The sequence below is a fragment of the Pleurodeles waltl genome, chromosome 8, assembly GCF_031143425.1.
Source record: "Pleurodeles waltl isolate 20211129_DDA chromosome 8, aPleWal1.hap1.20221129, whole genome shotgun sequence".
Taxonomy (NCBI): Eukaryota; Metazoa; Chordata; class Amphibia; order Caudata; family Salamandridae; genus Pleurodeles; species Pleurodeles waltl.
In genome coordinates this window covers 1,209,730,670-1,209,753,403 of record NC_090447.1, presented here as the reverse complement: position 1 = coordinate 1,209,753,403, position 22,734 = coordinate 1,209,730,670, and the positions used below count along the sequence as shown (strand labels likewise).

Genomic DNA, 22,734 nt, shown 5'->3' with positions numbered 1-22,734 from the left:
AAGTGGGAAGTGGCGGCAGCTGTGCCTCATCCCACTCTCAATCGCAAAGGGTTTTGATACAGCACCCAACACCCTGACCACCACATATAAGTCGGTAGGAAGGAGTCGCACATATGAGAGGAATTTAATTCAGCCTCTGAAAGAGAGGAAAAATGGTAGTCCAATTGAACCGAATCAAATGCCCTGTCTATAGTCACTAAGAGCAGGGCTGCTGGCCACTCAAGACGGTGAGTCATAGCGAGCGTATTATGAACCCAGTGAATGTTATGCCATGTAGCACGGCCGGGCATGACGCCGGCTTGGCCAGGGTGGACCAAGTTTTGTATGTGCCATGCAAGGCGACATGCCAGTATCTTAGTGAAGAGCTTGACTTCGTTGTTAAGGAGGGAAATCAGGCCGTAGGACGAATGTTCCTCAGAGGGCCCACCTGGTTTCAAAATTACTACTTTCTCGGCTCGGACCCAATCTAGTGAAGAGGCTCTCCCTGAAGCATGGCTTTCAGGAGGTTCAGAAGAGGTGCATTCAGTCAAGACCTGTATGCCTTAAAGAATTCACAGGGAACACCATTGGGCCAAGGGGCACTGTGTGACCGCAGCTCTGACTGAGCCGAGGACAGTTCCTACATAGTGATGTCCTCCTCCGAGGAGGTGCATGCTGAGTCAGAAAAGGTCCTGAGTGGAAGATCATCAAGAAATTCTGTAAGTTGGTCAAGTGAAAGAGACTCTCTTTGGGCATATAGCACCTCATAGTAAGAGGCACAACATTGGGCCACCTCCTGTGGTTTCGTCCATACCCGGCCATATTCATCTCCAGGCATCGGCATCAAGGAGGGTCCCCAGTTTGATTGACATAGTCTATGTAGAATTTTGTTGGACTTATTCCCATTTGTTGACACACCACATGACTCTGAGGGGTTCAACTTTATCGCTCCAAAGCTCTTCTCTGGAGATCGAGACAACAACACAATTTATTCTCATTCACTGTAGTATTAATTTCAGCTCTTCCTTTTTAGTGCAATTCTATAAGTGGGGTTTTCTCTGTCAAATTTCTGTTATTAGGAAGAGCATGGAGAGACCCCCTCTGAGAAAAGAAACCAACCATACACTACCCTTCATTTATGGAAACCTGTTGATGTATTGATGTGAACTGTAATAACCTTGCCTTCCACATCCTGCAGGGTTCTCCCATGTTTTCAAGAAGAAGTTCAGAAATAGGCCATCTGGTACCATACTAATGATAATACATTTCTGTAATCAGTGACGTATTACAGTTACATACATGCAATAAGAGAAATTCCAGGCATCTCTGTATAGGACAGTGGTGGAGTAGGTACCTGCTTACGTGTAAGGCTACCTCAACGTTCAGACGTATGGATAAGTAAAAGCATCCCTATACGAAGAATAGTATAGTTAGGACTGTTATTTTGAAAGGGATCATCATATATTCCAGTAATAACGTCTGTATCTTTTACTATTGATTACTATGTAAATTACACCACAATTTTGAAATCATTGCGTATTTGCTACTTACATTGTTGTGTTCTTCTTTGTATCCTGCCCTTTTTGTACAACCTTATACAGTATTTCTATGTACAGCACTTTTTGCATTTGTGTATAGATGTTAATTGCCAATGTGAGTACTTTTTGCATTTGTGTATAGGTGTAAATTGCCAATTTTTCTCAATGTTTATCTCTCTTGCCTGTTCTTTCTTGTAAAATGGCTCTACCTCTTTTCACCTCTTTTTCACATACAATTTAGTTACTCCATCTACTCGACTCCAAACGCTCCTCACTAACATTTTTACAAATCAAATATGGCGGCACATTAGCGCCATCGGGAGCGTGGCTTTTATAACTTACTTTTTCGCACTGACAGTTCCTGTAGAGAACGGGTCCCACCGGTACCTTCCGCCCGTCTGTCACGTGTTTTTTCCAATAGTCCGCTTTCTAGTTCCATTATGTTACACTTTAAAAAGAAAGATGGCAGCACCTTTTGCTATCGAGACAGGATGGAAGAAACGTTCGCCAGGCATTGACAGGTAACGCTGACTTTGAGACTGCGGTTTATTGTTGTGTGTTTTTTCACTACCACACACTGTTTGTAATTTAACTTTGCGAGACCGCTTCTTTGGGACTTTAATATCCTCAGTTTTCAGTGAGACATGTTTTTAGGAACGCCCGTTACGTTCATAATATCATTTGCATGTCCTCTCTTTAGTTCAAGAATGTGCTTTTGTTCCAATTTTGGGCTACATTATACTTACCTATTACGTCCCCAACTTTGTCAGTTCAGACACTTTTATAGTCTTTCACCACCACTACTGCTTACAGGTTACTTTGTTTTTTGTCAATACGCATAACCTTATGCTTTCCCACACGCTATCATCACCTGGCCAATGCGGATTAAATTCAACACTCCTTCTTCTCTCCTCCTTTTAGCAGGTTATTTTGTACGCCCTGAAATTTCGTAACTCTTTTAAGGTCAGAGAGAATGGAAAAAATTATTTCCACTCATTTTTTGGTCAGTAAATTAAGTATCTTACATCATACTGTGTCCTTATTCATATTTCTGGTCAATATTCGTTATTCCTTACTTAACTTCATTGTCACAGCTTTGTCCCTTTTTTATAATATTTAAAAAAACTGTATTTATCTGTCGCCCACACCTCTCCTGAACAATACTTATTGTTTTTTATTCTGTAGGCTTATCATGGTCACGTCTGCCTTCCTTTTTACTTACCCGACTTATACTTATGGATATTAGGAGTTGCATCAACAAGCCACATTGATGCACCAGAACTTTATTCTTCGACATACTTGATATTTGGTATCAATTTTGCTTTGGTAGGTTTTTCATATGGACTACCCCCTTTTTTTGCACTTTATAGGTTGGGGCGTTCCTGGGACTTTTTTTCGACGGTCACTTATTGTGAAGCTTTTTCTATAGAATATATTTCATAATTTCTTAACTTTTTTCACTTATATTTATATGGAGAGTTCACTGTAATTTACATGATTGCTATTATGAACACAGACCTTCCTCTTTTTCTATTTTGGGCCTATTGTGGACGTACACCACTCTTTCCCATCGTCACCAATTCTTTCTGTGGTTTCATCTTCCTTTCTCTGGTCCTGTTTCATATTATTCAATTTCACTGTGTCTGCTTTAGCACTGTTCTTACAGTTGCATATATGTATTTGGAATAATGGAAAAATTCCTTGTGTTTTGTTTTCTTCTTTTCTGTATAGATACGTTACAGCCTTGAAAAAGTAATGTTGACGAAACACCTGTTGGCTGTTGTTCCTCTGGATATATGATGGACATTATCATGGCTATTTTTCCTCGTGACATATGATGGATATTGCCTTATGGAACACTTTTGGATGAACAATAAACATATCCTTACACCATTTTTCGAATCGGAATCATCATTGGTATACATCATAACATATTGGATACATTTGGTGTGCCCTGGTGTCTATTTCTGAACTTTCAAGCGCCATATGTTTTACATATGATACTATTTGCATTCTTTGTGGCTGGATGCTCACCAGTTGGACACCCTTTTGTATTACCAGCAGAATAATGAAGTCGATGTTGTCTCAACTATAATACATGCATTGATAGGAGGTGTGAACATCAAACACAGCCACTCTTTTTTCTGTATGCCTTTTCAAGAAGAAGTAGAGGGAGTTAGTGTTTTCTCAAGAGAGATGATAATAAGTCAAACTAATAGTTTATATTTTGAAGCCTTATGGTAAAAACAACTCAATTTGAAATTCCACTCCAGAAAGTTATAGAAAATATACTTTCCCTGAGAAACAATCTTGTCCTTCTATTCACTCATTAGCATATTCAGCAATTCTACAAAGTCTTATACACATTTTTGGCAACTGCATGATAAGTGTTCTATTTAGAGTGCTTGATGATCTAGCAGCTGTAGCTAGTTCCTTGATACCTACTACTAAGTCTCTACTAATCATCAAGTAGCGAAAGGCTAGCTTCCTTTGGAGATTATCAAGAATTTTCAATGCACCTTCCACTGCATGTGATCACTGTCAAATCCATGGCAGGCAAACACTGAAGTTTGAGCAGTCAAAACAAAGAGCCTGGTGACGTTTAGTAGGACCTGAATGTTCTGTGCGTAACAGCAGCCAACTGCTAAACAGTCCTTCAAGACTAGGGAATATCTGGGACTGGGCTGTGCAATCTGCTCTAAAAATGACTAAACTACTTCTTTCAACATGACTGAGTCTCAAGTAATTTGTAGCCGTATCATATAAAGTGATTACTGGAAGCAGTAATTAATGGTACAGGGCATATCATATAAAGTGAGCACAGACAATGCTAAATTAATCCATGGTTTTGGGATGACTGATGTCTTTAGTAGTTGACCAGTAGCAGTAATATTTTACCACTCTAAATGGTGGTAAAAGGGATCTTCTCACAGGGATTTTCAAGGTTTGTGCTCCTTTCGTTGGAAATGTAACAGCATTTGTTGACATATATACAGAAAGTAATCAAATATAAACTAGCATACAGAAAGCAAGTTAAGACAATTAAAATATAACATCACAAAATGTCTAAACAGAATACAAAAACAACCACAGTACAACACAATATTATCCCATTGGAAATAAGTAGCATAAATACACAGCAGCACAACTAAAACAAAAGAACACATCACAACTACAAAATGCACATAATAAAGATGAACAAACATTCCTGTCACTCATTATCACTCCAAAATCACATTTTCATAATACAATGCTAAAAGGTAACTGGAGCAAAGAATTTCTTATCTTACCACTAAGTACATGATATAGCACAAGTCAAAACTGTTTTTTATTCTGTCCTTAGTTTGCCATTGCTGTGTCAGACTGCTAGTTAGGTCCAGGAGTGCCCTTATTCTGAGATTAACAAAGAATAATGTGGGTTAAAGAAGAAATCCAAACCCACTTTACTTTGGGAATTCATTTTGTTTGTGAATCACATTTCCAATTTAGACTTGTCACCACTAATGGCTGAGCTCTGACCTATATATAAATTGATATCAGGCAAAAAGTGAATAGTGTGAATCTATGAAGGATTGTACAGCCACTTACTAAAGGAAAATTTATCAGCTCATGAAACATTAATAGATGCGGACAATGTAGAAATGAGACATTAGACTATTAGGCCCTCATAATGAACATGGCGGGATGTACCGCCGCCGACCATGCTGACGGTCGACAGAAGACCGCCAATGGTGGCAGCAGGCATCCCGCCATATTCTGACGCATGGAGCCATACCACCATTGATGGCGGTGAGGCCCGCAATGTGTCATGCTGGCGATCGGTGGCCGGGGTGGATGCTGCTCCACCCTCACCGCCACGTCAGTCCATACACCGCCAAACCTATAATGATGCCGTTATAGGCGTGGTGGTGTATGGAGGTGCAATGATGCTGGCAGCGCAGCATCCAAGGAGCCCGTTCCCTCCCGGAGCAGCGCAACGGAACAGGTAAGTGCTGTGCGAGAGGGAAGGGGTGGGGGTGTGTTTGAGTGTGTGAGTGCATGGGGGGGTGTGTTAGTGTTTGTGGAGGGGGATGTGTGTCTGCGTGTATGAATGCGTGTGTGCATGTAGCTGTATGGGTGCATGAGGATGTGTGGGGTTGAGGTTTGGGGTTACTTGTATGTAGGGGGGTAGGTGGTGGATGGTGAAGGGGGAGTTGGGAGGTGTACATGGAGATTTGGGGGGGTCACTTTTTGGGGCTTGGGGGTGGGGGTGGTTCTAGGGACTTGGGGGAGTGGTTGGGAGTAGTGGCAAGGGGGGCCTGGTGTGTCACATACAGGTGACAGGAATATGAATTCCTGTCACCCGTATGCTTTCGCCAGGGATTACCAGGCGGGTTAACCTGCCAGGAAATCCCTAGGGGAAATGGGATCAAAATCCCACCACCGGTCTGGCATCCACCGCCGGATCAAATGTGCCTACTGTCGGCCCATTGGTCGATTTTGGCCTGTCGGTGGGTGGTAGTGAACTGGCTGCAAACTCAAACCAATGCGCCACGTCGTAAATAAAAACGACGTTAACACTGCGAAAATGACTTATCTGGTTTACGACGTTGCAAACTGGATAGGCACCATTTTTTGCTGCAATTGCATCAAAAAGTGGCACAAACACAGCAAAATGTGCAAAGAGGCTATGAGAGACCCCAGGAAGATGACAACCGACCAGGAACCAGCCGTAGGACCCACATAAGACCCAGGAGAGGGAGAAGAAGAAAAAGAAGTGTCAGTTCAGTGCAGAGGAGCATGAAATACTGATGAAAGAGGTGACTGAACACCAGCACCAACTTTTTGTCACCTCTAAATTGCCAATTAGTAGGAGAGAGGCAATTTGGCAAAAAATTGTTGACAAGATAAACAGTGTGGAGAACAGTCATCGAGTGCAAGAAACGCTGGCATGACTGCAAGTGCAGGACCAAGGACCAAGGAAAAGATGGCAAGGAACAGGAAGGCAGCACTGCAGACTGGAGGTGGGAGTCCAGCACCGCAGGAGGCCTTGGATCACATGGAGGAGATGGTGGCAGCCGTCATCCCTGAGGAGATCGTCACAGGGATTCAAACAGGACATCGCACACTACCAGGAGACAACACAGATGCAGGGTAAGTGGCCTGGGGAACTAAAATGCCTAATTGTTAACTGCAACCGCGGGAGGGGCATATGTACTACACAATGCATGTAAGTTATGAACACAGAGAGTGGAAAGGGCAAAGGGGAACAGCACGGGGGCATGGGCTGTGCAGGGCAAACCTGGGGCACAGCACAACACTACACCAACAACCTTTGCATTGCCAAGGATGTTGGAAAAGCAAAGCTAGTCCAGGAGGGTAGGGTACAACGTAAAACTGGCATGCTGTCACACGACAGCTGGCATTCTCGCTACATGAACTAGGGCTCAATTAACAGTCTCAGGCCATATCCGCAAGTGGAAGTTAACATTGACAACAGTTGCCACTACCACCTCTGCTGTGTGTGCAGGTCAAGTAGATATTGTCAGTTACGTGCCCATGGATCAACCACACCAAAATTAGAGGGTTCAGGATGTCAACATTATCAAAGTTCAAATCCTGTCAAATGCTAATGTCCACAGTCACCACAAACATCACCCATTGTCATAAAAAGTATGAGGTACACAGCCGTAATGTCATACCCATGCTGCACATGTCTGGGTCTACCATGTGCCTGGGTCACAATAGCTGCAATGCCACCATGCAACATCTCATGTGTCATACTGCTAAGACAACAGCATTGAGGGGGAGGACCTATGTTTCCGGCTACTGAAACACACCTGCACAGTCAGAAGAGGAAATGGAACACTGTTAGGACCATCAGTGCAATCCAATGTAGCACAGACTCCCCAACATCAACATTACACACTACCAATGCTGACACCTGTATTGTGCCATGCCAATGCTATACATAGTATATGCTAGGTCTCTGCAACATATAGCTGGATGTGAAATATCTGAGACTGGGGCAGTTCCAGAATGTAAAGTCTGGTGCAAGTGCCATCAGAACACCCACAGCCAGTGCATGGCCACAACATGAGAATGGAAGTAGACAGAGGGTTGAGTTGTACAATAAGGTGGCAACATACAATTTGGGCAGAACCCACACCTAGAGGATGTGATGCAGACAAGTCCCCACACTGCCCACACTACATGCGACATGCAGGTGGGGCATAGGCCTGGGAGAATGCTAATCCAAATGACAGGAACAATGAACAGGAACCAAGATCACAATGTGAAACTAATAGGAAGTCAAGCACATCACATTACAAATGCCACAACACAGACACACTAATTGTACAATATCTCATTGCAGAGGACGATGGCTCTCCTGGGGATATGCCTGTCCTGAACTTCCCTGATGACATGGATGATGAGCTGACAAACATCAACCAGCAGACCCTCCAAGATGTCCTTGGAACCCTCCAGACTCCACCTTCAGTCGCAAGGAGGAGCACAGAAGTAGCAGCCATCACAGAGGACCCATCCACCACCCCAATTGTATGACCTGCCAACTCCAACCCAGCTGAGGACTCTGACGACACTGGCACCAGCTTTGAGAGGACTGTAGTTTGAGTACAGCGGGAGCTGGCCAAGGAGGTGCAGGTGGGGATGCAAAATATGGCAGCCAGCCTAGATGGGGTGTGTTCATGCATGATGTCATCTGCAGAACAGGCAACATGCAAGGGCGATCATGTATCTTGCAAGAAATTCAACAAAGTGTGTAGGAAATCAGCACAGCAGTAAGGGAGTTGACACAACACCTCGCACAAAAACCTTTCAAACCGTGCACCAATGCAATATTGACCCCCTCAGGGCCGACCTGGCTGCCTACCACAGTGATGTAGCTGCAATATTTAAGAAACAGCAGCTCCTCCTTGCTGCAGTACTGCCCTTAATAGCCCCACAGTTGGCAGCTACCGGGATTTCTGACTCCACGTCTTCAAATACTGAAGTGTGTGTTGCCCCTTCAAACCCACCACCACCAAGGGCAGAGGAGAAAACACACACATCAGAAGATGAAGACGTGGAACAGATCACCTTCACCCATAAGAGTACTCAGTAGCACAAGTCCATGCCAAATGGGCACTTATAACATGCCAGTCTTGCAACAGCTGCTCACAAGCACTGTTCTCCAGTCCACTGTTAACCTTGACACTATGCTCTGTGATTGTCTCTCACTACTTCATTGGCAATTCATGTTCCTCTTCACTGTATGACACTTCACCCCAGCATGTCCAATGACGTGTCCTTTTGCACTTGTGTAGTATCACAATAGAAGGCGTCATACTAATGGACTCACACTCCTGGTCTATGTAAATATTGCACTACAGCACTTCAAAATAAATAGCACTTACACAACCACTTTGTCCCAGTGTAATGTGACACATCAACCGTGAGGGAGATTAGTGATTTTTGCCTCAAGTCAACCCATGGAATGGAAATTGAAAGATTGTGGCCTGATAACTATGCACTGGGGTCTGGATTGTACCATCATCTGCCCTTCCTGAGGGTTAATTCTGAAGTGAATAGAAAACCTACAGTATAATGCTGTGTTGGACAGAAAAAGTCTGCATCAAGGGATGTCTAAGCAGAAAATCAATGTCTTCAAATTTTTCTTCCAGTCAACCTTTAGGTATGTGACATATGACTCAAAATTTCATCACACACACACACCATACAGCAGGAATGGATGTGTACGAGTGTACGGACAAATATGTAACCTGGCAGTACAATGTAAGAAATGATAGGTGCGAGTTATGTATACTATATTACATGCGATTATACCATCACTCACCTTATCAGGGTTCACATGAACATCAGGCTGCAGACAGACATAGCACAGTGTCCTCAATACAAAATCTGGTCTCAAAATATGACAGATTGAAAACATACATCCAAACTTAACTACACATTGGGAACCATAGTAACCTTGGTGGGTGCAATGGATGGCAGATGCATAGCGAAGTAGCTTTGGTGTAGCTGCCAATGTGACAACTCAATTGGTATTTGGATGCAGGATGGAACACAATGCAAATATTAAATTGTCACTATAACACATACTGTAAAGGAGTACCTAAGTATTTATTTAACTGTAAAAAAAAAGGATGCGAAAACTAGGGGAAACACCTTAACTAACCTAACCTCTCCTAACTACACATTACCCACAACTGGCCCTAATTACCCTAAGCTAAACTTACTTATCACATTTAACTGAACACTCTAAACATCAACCCCCCCACCCTCCTTATATGATGGGACACATCGAGGACAACATATACTAACCTAAACACATACTATCTTATCCTAAACAATTATATATTTTTTGTTTTTTATATATTTTTTTGTATTTGTATATATATTTTAATACACAAAAACCTCAACATCATCCCACACCCACCCACAAAAACATGTGTACAAAATATCATACCCAACCCACTTATACTAACTAAACTAACAGCCTATTCTAACCTAACACTAAGCCCCTTAAACTCACTAAATATAAGAACCAGGAAAAAGGAGGGAGGGAAGGGAATCATGGGTGAGGGTCACAATGTCACAAGTTTTCCCTCCGCAGGTTTTTTTTTTATCCCACACACTCTCCTGTTGAACAGCCTGTCCAGTCTGCGCAACATCTGTTGCATGTTACGAAATTCTACATTGTCAATGACTGCAGCAGGGGTGGTCTGTGTGCCAGTTGTGGAGGGTTGTGCAGTTGCCAGTGCCATGCTTGGAGGGGGAGGCGCAGGGGCTGCTGTCAGTGGTCCCGGAGCAGATGATGTTGACAGACCTGCAGTGGTGGCTGTCATCCTTGGTGCCACTTGGGTCGGAGTGGTGGTGCTGGTGGCGGCGGCTGTTGTGGACACAGATGTGCCCCCTTGGGCAAATACCCTCCACACCCCTGTGGCTCTCTCATGGCGATAACGCCGTGCCATATGGCGGAACCCAGACTCAACATCCAGAATGTGGCAGTAACGCATCACCCTCCTCTGGAATTCGCGGATCTGATTGCTATCCATATTGGCCGCTGTTAAAAAAGATAAAGCCAAATATTAGATACATCATTGTGTGATACAGCTACTGATGATAATCAAAAAATTCATATAATTTAGCTTAAACAGGCCAAATCACTGTACAGATCACAGATTCTCCCTGGGGAAGTACATGCCAATGCAGCCTACACATGTCCTATCTAACAGCAGAGCAATGCTCAAAAAGATGTTTACCTACTTAAATGCTCGAAGTATAATTATTCACATAAAAAATGCTGCAAATCCTCCTCATGTGACAGGCCAACTAATGACTATCTTCTGGATGACAATCAAGGGCCACAAGTTATGTGATTTGTGAATGTAATTGCCAGGATGGTTTGCAGTTGCTAATCATTAGTGGGTATCCTAGGTTGGAACAAATGAATTTCAGAATTACATGTCTGTGTACTACACTTGGATCCTCACACCTAGGTACACATATTTCATAACCCTAAGACTGTGCCTCGGGGGGATGGACAAGCAACACATACTTTCAAACATTAAGGACAGCCAGGAAGCTTTGGACGGCTATTCATGGGTTTAATCAGTCCACCACAGGTAAGGAGGGTGCCCAACTAGGAAATACACAAACATTGTACAATCACATCCACATTTATGTTCCTAATTGCGGACAAATGTCAACATCATTTGATACCACCAATACTTGTCCTACAACAAGCACATAGACGTAAGCACCCATCTGGGCATGAGCTGCATGCACACCTATGACATTGTACTCAAGTGCCACGTAAACGTAGCACAACATGTGGAGCTAGATGCTGCTAGGAAGTCAAACATACAGTCTAACATGTCCATTAGTGAACAGGGAGGCTCAAGTCTGTGGGTAATACTTCGGCATCCCTACTCTGTGTGATTCAGGGTATGACTTGCTGACTAAATCATGAAAATGGCTCTCTCCAACTTTTTCATTACAAGAAATGTTATAACAAATATTACCCTATTCACATAGCCATCCCTACAGGGATGCACTACAATCCCAGAATATGACTCTACGCCACTGATTGTCCAACTCAAATTTAGAAAAACAAGTCAAACTCCAGTCAAGTCACATATCAGATCATGTGCCAACACATCATACCTTGCTATGTGTCCAACACACAGGAGTCAATCACACAACAGCTGCAAACACAACACAGAATTGAAATATCAACACTTACTGGATATGTCTGGGTCTGCAAGTCGAGACACTTCTCCAATTGTGTAGGGGGAAGGTCCATCTGTAAAGCATGGAAGTGTGAAATGTGTTCAATGTCTGTGCACTGTACAATACTTTGAAGAAACAATTACTGTGTGTGACATTATATCTGAAAGTCCAGCCCCTCAGGCATGATGACACTCAAACAGAAATACCACTGCAAACATGTATAGACCCTGTCACTCCAGTGAGTGATACACACACATATGCACACATGCAGTGGCCCTAACTATCATGTGATGACAAACATGATTCCTCAATTGGTTGCAGATTCATTTATAGAGTGTACTCCATTTCTTCTTTTGTTGTTATGAGAGACATGAAAAGCCACATTCCTGGTGCACTGCAATACCAGTCACTCAGGTACTGTGGATTGTGCCTCAAGGGACAATCAATTACTGAGTGATGCTCATGTGGGTTGAGTTTAGCTCATGAATTATTATGCTTTCTATGGTCCATTACATGTGGGCCTGTGTTGTGTGTAGGTTACATATGCTAGATTGACAGTGTACCTTGAGCCAGATATGCCCCCTATGACACCATAATGGCAGGGATCCTGTGTGTTACTTGATGACAATCTGACGCTAAACATGGATTAGCCATTTATTGACAATATTACAACAAAGAAATATATGCTGACAGTGTATAATTTGGTCATCCGTGACAGAATACATGGGCACAGGTGCAGTCATTGCACCTGAAATGTGTCACTCATTGCCCTGTGTACCCATATTGGGTATTGGAATTCACAGTTAGCCACATTCATCATCTTACATCTGCCAAGATGGGTGATCTGTGGGTATACAGCAAACTGACACAGTCCCATTATTGAAACATGGTTTAGCAAATGTTCTACTGTGGCAATCTTGATGATGTAGGTTTCAATTTGTATACACTTAGGGAATGGCAGCAGTCACAGGAATGCTGGTCTTCTGTTCTTAGCATACACCCATGTCTGTGATAGCCTTCATACTGGGAAGTTAGCTATTGTGCATATGCTGCACAAGGTCAGCAGGGGTGTACCAAATGTAAAGTTGCAAAGTATTTGGGGGCTTTATATGTATGATGGAATTGGTCAGGGGTCCCTTGCACAACATAATGAAGTAATAATTTGTGACCATGCAATCACCAACTTCAGGTATACCATGATGACCCAATAACTTATGAGAATTGCATAGCTATTAAGTAACACAGATGGCAAATGCATCAGCTCTGTTCCAGCTATTGTGCCCAAGGCAATTTAAAGCACACAGGAACAATGAACAGAGGGCCAGATATATTTTTAAATCCCAAATTTGTAGCATTAGCTTCATGTTTTACGCTACAGCTATGGAAAGTAGCCCCAAACATTTAGATATGAACCCGTGTGCATTACTTTGGCATCCATTTCTAATTTAATTGTAACACAAACCAAGTCAAAGTATCAGCCTAAGATATTACCTGGAGTTAGGAAGAACTTTGTATGTAAGGCCAGGAATACAGTTCAAACAAATAATTGGGGACAACATTAATTCCTTGCTTTAACTTGTGAAATACATCTCTTTCCTGGAAACCTCACAGACCATGAATGAAACATATGTTTGAGCCGCATTACCATCATCTATTGACGTCAAAGCAGCACTAATTTACAAGATCAAGTTGTGTTTTGTAAGTTTGTGCTGCTGTTGCGTCAACAAATGACAGTGAGTGTAGCAAATATTGTATAACTCAGGGCCACTGTATGTTTAACTTGCATTCCACGTTGTCCAAAAACATTGCATGCAGCATATCAACAAATCTGCTAATGTCACTAGAGAGCATTTAAATGTACACATTACTCTGAATTGTACTCACCAGCAGGACCACCAATCACCCCACCGAGGTGGTACAGCAGGTCTTGCTCTCTGGCAACAAGGTCAGCCCAGCGGTGCTTGAGTTGGTGGTCATTGCGCGGTGTGTTGAAAATTCTCCTCAGACGGTACATCACCTTGGACCACCTGGGCCTCCTTACCTCCTTAGCCTCCGTGTGATACCCCTGTATCACCCTTCCACCAGCCTCAATCATCAGGGGGCGGAAGTGGCACACCAGCCAAATGAATGCCCCCAGCTCCTCCTCACCCTTTCTCCCCAGACGTGGCCTACCCAACATGACCGATATAATATTAATAGGAAAGTATACAGAGGAAAATACAGGGAAAGGAGTGAGGAAAATGAAAGTAAAGTAAACCACAAACAGCCCAACTATCTCCAAAACAACAATACCCACTACACACTCCCAACAGTACAAAGACAAAATTAGACACCAAAAAAGACAAAAACACACTTACACTGAATAACTGAGACAATTAATAAAACAACAGTTGACAGACAGGATGACACAGAGGGGACAAAAGCACAATTCGAACAGACAAAACTCTCAGCACAGCCACACAGTCTAGAAAAATCACAGACTGCAAAGTGAAAGTGAAAGTACACCCACTGTATCATTTCTGTAAACAGGATATCCTATTACATCTCTTCCTGTCTCAAATGCGGTGTGTTTTTATTTTGATGTGTGAAACTTTTATGACGCTTACGGTCTGGGCGTCAATTTTTTTTACGTAAATGCTTCAAAATTCGCCCGCATTCATACTCCTATATATTTTTCATTGGTAACCAATTTCATGGGGTACAGTGTAGGAAATACCGTTCGGACCCAATGGATGTAAAATGGCTGTGAGAATCATTTTTCAACGAATATGCGGCAAATTTTGACGCATATGCGGTTTTATTTATGCGTTTGCGTCCAATTATGTGTCTTGAACTGTGATTGTGTCATTTCTATCATTTTTAACGTATATGAAAGCTGTAACTGTACAGAGATAGGCTGTCTGCACCTGCATTGTGTGTTCCAGTGTTTGGCCACATGTGGCAGACCACACTACTGTGGACCATGATACTCATGTTGTTGTACCGGATGAGTAATCTTAACTGATGCAACAGCTACCCAAAAATTTGGGATGAAATTTGGTATTACCGAGTTTGAGCAGGTGGTGCGTCAATAGAGGATAATAAGGCTACGCAACTTAATACATCCACTCATGGCTTGTGTGTTTATGTGGGTGAATTGGCTATTTCAGTTGTTGGTGGGCCTCCGTGTGAACATCACAAGACGTGCTTTCATTAATGTGCTTGTATGCATGTGTTGTAAATGTAGATAACTCTCAGATGCTATTCAGTGTGGAAATGAGTCCGGATATGTGTTTGTCATACATGTAGAATCTAATGCTGTGTGAACTTCCCTGACTTTTTGGGACAAAAAATCTCCCATGACAAACTATGCACAGGATAGATAGAGGACGGTTGATAATGGCAATGTTACAAGAGTAAGCCATTACATGTACTGGAATGTTGGATACCACTTGGATAGAGTGTTTGTTACACAGAGTCCCAAAACCAATCCAAAAATGTAATGTCACTCCACAGTTTGAGTCATATAAATGACCTATGTTTCCCTTGTGGCAGTGGAGGACCAGCAGACCAAGCTGCATGTGTTCACATATTTCCAGTGGATAAATGCACAAAGGTGTCCAGTTCAAGTGTGTGGCCATGTGTACCCTGTGTCAGTATTGGCCTCCATATTGTCACAGTTACGTGCAGGTCTAGTCATGAGTCTGTGGAGCCTTTCCCTGCATTAACTGAGTATCCTTCAAAGCAGAATTGACTGAAAGCCAAAGAGAAATTGACAGCACACATGGGGATAGTCCGGCTGTGGCACTGCAGAAGTTTTATGAGGTTGACAACAGGGAAACCTTGGTGTGCTCACAAACTTAATGGATCAGTAATTAGAAACTGTCAAGTTTCATCACAACATTTGTTCACAGGGTGGCCTCTGAAATTCCCACTGCAACAGGAAACATCAGTGCCTCTGTGCTGATTAATCTCACAGCTAGTCACTACGCAAGCACTATCATTGGTTTGCAGCCAATGTGAATCTGTGTGTGGACGGTCAGGGCACAAACATGTTTTGTACTTTCATGCACATTAGCAAACGTTGTTTGTTGTGCTGGAGGCACCAGACCCAATCCGTGGATACAGCCATGGTACACTGTCACTGTTTGTCACTCATGCATACATGAAACCCAGACAAGGGATAGGGCCGGGATTAGGCTATTAGAATACATGTCCCAGACCATGATACTATAAGTAAACTGATTACACTACACAATCTATTTGAGGATTCATCGTAGACCTACCAGACATAATTCCCCAGGAGGAAAGAAAGGGCATGGAAAGCAACTATGAGACAAATGTAGCCACACGGAACCTCTATGGTAACACAAAGACAGGAACCAATCAGGCTAACAGGGTTCAGGCTATGTCAGGAACTAGCATGAACAAGGCAAATGCACAGTGAGCAGAGTCAGATTGGGAAAAGCTGGAACAACACTGTGGAAACTAAGAACTGTATTTGTGTGGGCTGCAACGTTACACAATAAATCAAGGCCTGTGTTGGATAAGTGATTTATACGGCAATGCACAACAAGGATATACCTAAAATGTCAGCTTCTAAGCTGTTCCAGGCAGCAGCAATGGCAGTGCAGGTTCAAATGGCTGGTCTGCATGGAAGTGCTCACAGGTGTGGGCAGCTTCAGTCTCTCACAAGTCCTGTAGGTGAGAATCCAATTCAAAGGGCCAACAGTACATTTCACATGGGAAGCAATGGACAGGTGATTACACGTCCTACGGACTACCAGGCAGTGCATTATTGGACCTGAAGTCCATGCAGACAGATGAACTAGGACCATGGCATGCCACACTAAAGAGGGAAGCACGCTGGAGTCAAAATGTGAGTCTGGGTGTGTGTAGATGAAGGATTATCAGGGTACAAATAGTCCATTTACAGGGCCCCCTAGAGAAGGGTCGGGAGAGACTGAAAACATGCCTGTGGCAGGACTTATAACCTGGGATGGCATGTGCAGGGCATGTCTTGTGAGCAATGCTTGTCATACCTGGGGCACTCGTGCTATCCATTTGCAGCTTAGATGGACTTCTTGTCATGCTCCTTGCAGAGATAGATGATGTCACACTTACTGCTGTCAAGGGTCTGGTCATAGATTCCTGTTACCAATGCAATAGCACATCCACTGCTTCATGTATGAAGCAGTTTTTAAACTTATGGTTGATGGTGTCTTAGGTGTGTGCCATATGCTGCAATTAACCATTTGGCTAACATGGATGTGTGCCATAGCTGTGCTACTCTGATATTGCCCTTAAAATGTGAAATGGACAGGATATATGTCATTTCCACTGTGTGTGCATTTGGGTGTACATTCATACCCATCAAATGTGATGTGGCTTTTTCAGTATCCCAAACTGTATATCTGCAATGCTACATAAGGCTAAACTCTGATTATGATTCCTAGGGTTCATGTGATGCATAAATAATTACCCAGACCTTGATTTAGTGATGAAGTGAGGTGTTTAATGACATATGGTAAGTCAGTGGTGATGGTGACTATAGTTAAAAGAAGTTTTGGACTATGTGTTGTCTCCGACGCAATCCTGCTGCAGTATTTGGATGGTCCCCCTCATGTTGATGGACAACATCCTCCTCTTCCTCCTCTTCAGGTATTTGTGGCTCTGGTTCATAGAGGGAAATGTTCTTCCTTACACATATGTTGTGCAGGATGGCACAGGTCAAAATAATCTTGCAGACCATTTCAGGTGAATATGAGAGGCTGCCTCCGGTGATGTCGAGGTACCTGAATCTTCAGGATGCCAAAAGTCCTCTCTACTATGGTGCGTGTCCTCTGATGTGCCTCATTATAGGCATGCTCTGCTGCTGTGTTTGAGTTCACAAATGGGGTCATAATCCATGGCTGGATCCCATACCCCTGATCAGCTGAAAGAGAAAATGAGTGAAAAATATTTTGATGTAGCTTGGACCATGATTATCACTTTGCATTGCAGTTGTTCTCTTGTGTTGTCTGTGACTCATCTGTGTTTGTGTTATTGTGTGGAATCCTAGTCTTCTAGGATATACTATCAGCATTGGGTTGTTTAATTATCTGAACTGGTGTTTGGCTGATTGACTGGATATCAGCGGTATTTTTGTACACTTACAGTACATTGTGTACTCCCATGCATTTTGACATGTGAAAGAAGTGTCCATGTATCTTCACTGGGGGTGACATGATACTTCCACACACAGAATTGATTCCACTGTGGTGGTAACATGGTTGCACTATATGGCCTGAACAACCCATCCAAATTCAACATATATAACAGCATGTGAAAAACAACAGTGAGGCCCTTTGATTTGGCTAGATGACAATGTACAACACATCTCCATAAGTTGGCAGCAATGAAGTGTTGACAAATGACAATGCACAAATATCCCATGTGTGACAAGTGCTAAGCTAACCTATTTGTGTGCCCTCACCGCGTTGGCTCATGTGTAAACATGTACGTACACTACTGAACCTGCTCCAGGTAAGCTGGCTAACTTGGTTGTGGTGGTGAAGGTTTTAGTGTAAGAAGGTCCATGTGTCTGTACATCTGTTATGTATATGTGTCATTGTCTCAATCCGTATGTGTAGCAGTGCGCATTTTGCATTAGTGTCACATCAATATGTGTTCTTAGCACAGTCCACTTGCTTATTGGTAGCGGGCAATGTCACCCCAGGAGTGATGTGAGATGTTGGTACAGCCTCAATGCTTCCATGTCACCTTCATTAGAGTCATCATCATCATGCTATGTGTCTCATGGTGTTTGACCTGCAGTGAAACACATTACCCACCCCTTACACAGTATAAATTGCTTGGAAGGGTGTGTGATTGAGTGTTATTGATGTGATATTGTAAGATTCATCTTCCAAGTTGTACTGCCAGTTAAGGCCATGCCATTGTCACTGTGTGGTTTTAAATTGGTCCCTTGTGGCTCTGGCGTGACATCTGTTGTTACTTGCATCTGTCATTTGTCTATAGGTGTGTGTCCCATTGGGTCAGGATATCAAACATGAATAGCAGTGTCACAACCTCAGTGTCTTCCAGGCCATGTGGCAATGTAGTGATGTATGTGTTGTGTGTCTTACAGGGTTGCTGTGCACTGTGTATATAACTGGGTTTCTGTACTTACCAACAAGTAGGTCATTGCCATGTCATCCATCCTGGAAGTGTTGATTGATGGTGCAGTGGCAGAAGATGAATGAATAATGTACACTCCCAGGATACTTTGCCACGATGTTGGTGATCAATCGCCAGTGAACCACAATGGCCTGCACATTGATAGAGTGTGTATGCTTCCTGTTGCGGTATAAATGCTCGGTTGCAGCAGGTGGCACAATCCATACATGTGTGCAGTCAATGGCACCAAGCACGTGTGAGAAGCCGTTGATTTGGCAGAAGCCATGTTTGGACTCCTGCTGCTTCTGCTGTGTGTTGGGGAAGCTGATGTGGAGGGGTGTGAGGGAGATGATGACATCCAGTACCTTGGGTAGGAAGGTAGAGAATGAGGGCTGTGAGATCCCGGCAACCAGGGCACCAGTGGTTTGAAAAGAGCCACTTGCCAACATGTGGAGGACAGCTAGCAGCTTGGTCTCTGGTGGAATGGTGCGGGGTGTCTTGCAAGCTGGGTGCCAACTGTGACTCAATGTTGTGCAGCAGCTGCTGTATGGCTTGCCAGTTTAGTCTGTACCTCTGGATGATGTCATGTTCCCTGAGGCCCAGAAGGGTTGTCCTGGTCCGGAATATTCTCTCCTGCCTTCGGCGTTGCCTTTGGGGTCCCTGTTGGTGTGGTGGAAGCTGCTGCTGTTGGTCCTGTGCTCTGTGTCTTTGTGCAAGCTGGATGAATAGCACCTCTATGTCTTCCTTTTGGAGCGCTGATGTTGCTTCTGTGTGTTTTCCTTAAGTACTGGTGTGTTTGCCCCATTTTAACGCCTACCCTGACCCAGGCGTTAATTTTGTACGCAAATCGGGCTGTGCGCCATTTTCCGACTCCACCTCCCAGCCGTGCAGGATTTTTGCGCAGTTGGATAAATATGGCGCACGGGTGTTTAAGTCATTTTTTGAACGCCTATCTTGCATGCCATTAATGAAAGGCAGTTTCACGCATCCAAAAAAATGATACACACGGTGGAATTTTGACGTTCACGGGGTCGGGTGTCAAAGTATAATTATAAATATGGTGTTAGGTTTGCGCCGAATTTGCCTCAAACATTTGGTGCAAATGTGGCACAAACAGAGTATAAATATGCCCCTTAGTTTTTATTACTTCCTTGTCTAGTTCATTCTCATCAACATTTCTTCATTCTTTCCTGATCCTTAGCTCCTTCCCTCTATCCTTCCCTTGAATAACATTTTTCATGTAACTGTTCATTATTTCTCATACTTCCCTGCCTGCCTCTTTTCCAAAAACTCAAATTGCACTTCTCAGCAGTCCAGTCCCACCCCCACCCAGTGCAAGGATGTGTATAACTGGAGATATGGTTGTACCTCATTAAGATTTGCTTGCAACAGATAAACAGCTAATGGTGGAGAAGTAAAATCTTCTGGTTGGTCTTTTCTCAAATGGCAGGGATCAGTTGAAAGATGATTTTCTACTTATTACATGAGCTATATGTTGTTAGGTGTTCCATTCCCCAATATTGCAAGCCAATCTAAGTTGCACTGTGCTTTGTCCCATGATGCCAAGAACTAAATAAACTATTAACTGTATTGAACTGTGTGTTTCCTGCTCTCCCTAATCATATGAGAAAAGTCTGCTAAGGATTTGCTAAGCATACTGTGAGCTATAAAACCATTGGTGACACTAAACTGTGCTTGTGTATTGAACAAATAAATCTGCATTACCTGCAGGAGGACTTGGTTTGCCTGTGTAAGTCAGAGTGTAAATTAAATTAACATGTAAGAATAAGAGGTGGGGGGCTGGGGAGAGTGGATGCCACACAAGATGGCTCTCATCTCACAAGGCTCTCAGATGGCTCCAACGAATATATGGAATCATGGTTGCTTTCAATGATATTCACTCATATGTGAGCTTGATTTAGATGTGGGATGTTGGGCATCACACTTTAAACCCTTTGTCAGGCAATTTCAGTAATAGTTCTTGCATTTTGGAGCCACTGCATTTCGTGCATTGGAATGGCAGCCATTTTGAAAACACCTTGTTGTCCCTCTTGAGGTACTCTCCATGTAGCGCAGCTATAATATTTAGTACTCTTAATTATATTTCTTCACTAATGGCTTGCTGATGCTATCTGTGGCTGTCTACATACTCCTTCTGACAATTATTTATATCAGTGAGTGGTTTGACTCATGTTCCATGGCACCTGCTCACTCCTCATTCTATAACATCATATATAATGAACTGATAATGTTTCACGGCGGTTTGTTTTTTTATGAGTAAATATGGAAGGCTGAAGACTGTCACCAAGCCATCATCCTCTACTACCCAACCTGTCACCAAGAGGTCTCACTGTCAAAAATAACTTGTCCTGGACTACCTCTAAGTTACCATGAAAGGTGGCTTTGAATATAATAGGTGTTCTCCGACGTCTCCTTCAGGAGTTATTTAAGAAAAAACTTCAGGGTGGGTCAAAAGGTCCATGATTTAGATTCTCCTTCGAAATCACCTTTGCCTTTCACTTTTGAGGATATAATGGAGGAAATTAGAGCCTGAAAACCTTTAATCATTAAAACCAATCCCTCTCTTCAATGTATTGAGGATGAATGGTTCTCTGATGAGCAACAAATCTCTGCCATTTAACAATGTTTCAATAAGGTAGAAGATTCCATTCCTACTGTCTCTCACTTGGCAAAGAAAATTGTACAACTTAAAAAGTTCAGAGAAAAGGAATCGGAGAAGTAACCTCAGGCTTTATGGCATACCATAAATTTCAGCGGGATCTGATATGATTGCTTTTAGCAAAAGGCCATTCCTTCAATCGTTCAAAGACCCATCAGCATTTTAAAAGCATACTGTATAGGCCCCAAACCATCACTGTCCCCTCATTCATGACCAGAGGGGCTTATTATTATTCTTCCACAGTTCATTGACTTGATACAAATAGTGTCAACAGCCAAACAAGCTGGTAACTCACAATGGTCAGGAAACAGGGTCTTCTTTTCTCAAGATGTCTCCAATGCAACTACAGCCAAAAGAAAGCATTTTCTTGAGGTGTTTCTTCAGCTGAAGTGTATTAACATTAGTTACAGTTTGCTGTTTTTCCAAAATTGCTTATGAAGACAAAGAATAAACCTTTGAAGATTTAGATTGTTTTCAAGACTTCCTTTGGCAACATGGTCACAAAGATATAGAGACTGTCACCAATGCAAAAATGTGATTATGTTCTTTTACCTTTGTTTATCTTTTTTTTTACCTAATGAAATGTTTAATTTCTATTAGGTTGCATTCACTTAGTTTTCATCAAATTTCAGTAATGTATTGTGCCTGTCTTCGTTATCCCTGCTTCAGTCTCATCCATTATCACCAATTTTTTCTTTGTCAGTGGTAAGGATGGAGTCCAGTTCTTTCTGTTTTTGTATTCCTTTAGTAAGAGATGGTCCTGTTTTGCTCCTTTATCCTTTTTCTCCCTCTTTGTGTAGTTGTCTCTCTTTTGTTACATTCCTACAACGGCTGTGTTCCCATTCTTGTCAGAGCCAGGATTAGCACATCATCATTAGGCGTCCTTTTCCTTCGCGATGTTCCTCTTTCTCATTTTTATTTCATTCACAATTAAGAAAAAGAAAACGCAATGAATGAAGAAGTGTCTTATTATCTTTATGTATTCCTTTTCTTTACTTCTTCTCTCTCACTTTCCTCTCTCACTTCTTTGTTCTTTTATTCCTCTATCCTTCTATCCTATTCTAAGATCCACTCTGTATACCTACATGTTCGTTGTTATGGTTTTGGTTTGTCATCTTCAAGAGTGACTCTTAGAGCCATAACATGGAATGTCAAGGGCTTGAA

The 22,734-nt window shown here is 42.7% G+C and overlaps 1 protein-coding gene and 1 long non-coding RNA gene across 2 annotated transcripts in view; one reads left to right on the top strand and one right to left on the bottom strand.

Moving 5' to 3' along the window:
- Window positions 1-3,553, top strand: part of LOC138250532 (uncharacterized) — a 123,655-nt gene extending 120,102 nt beyond the window's left edge. Inside the window, exon 3 of the long non-coding RNA XR_011194976.1 lies at window positions 3,249-3,553. This is a non-coding gene — a long non-coding RNA (uncharacterized lncRNA). The remainder of the gene's footprint in view (window positions 1-3,248) is intronic.
- The window catches only part of TRPC4 (transient receptor potential cation channel subfamily C member 4), a 1,361,777-nt gene that overhangs the window by 1,304,631 nt on the left and 34,412 nt on the right, over window positions 1-22,734 (bottom strand). The gene's annotated exons all lie outside the window — the stretch shown is intronic.